This window comes from Triticum aestivum, chromosome 6A, assembly GCF_018294505.1.
Source record: "Triticum aestivum cultivar Chinese Spring chromosome 6A, IWGSC CS RefSeq v2.1, whole genome shotgun sequence".
NCBI classification, from domain to species: domain Eukaryota; kingdom Viridiplantae; phylum Streptophyta; class Magnoliopsida; order Poales; family Poaceae; genus Triticum; species Triticum aestivum.
Window position 1 is genome coordinate 3,739,670 of NC_057809.1, and position 325 is coordinate 3,739,994.

The following is a 325-nucleotide window of genomic DNA, read 5'->3' on the forward strand; positions in this document are numbered from 1 at the left end:
TCTAGGACTGCTCCAAATCACCTTGAGCAAAAGTTGAATGAACGACTGGTTGAGCTCTATCATAGGGAGGAGTTAATGTGGAGACAAAGATCGCGCATACAGTGGCTGACTGCGGGTGATCGCAACACAAATTTTTTTCACATGAGAGCAAATATGCGGCGTAGGAAGAATATGATTCGAGCCCTACACAATGCGTTGGGTATAAGAGTAGAGGACAAGGCTGAGATGAAACAACTTGTGACAGATTTCTATAAAACCTTGTACACGACGGAAGGTGTACAGGGGGTAGATGATGTATTACAACATGTGCCTCGGAAAGTGACAC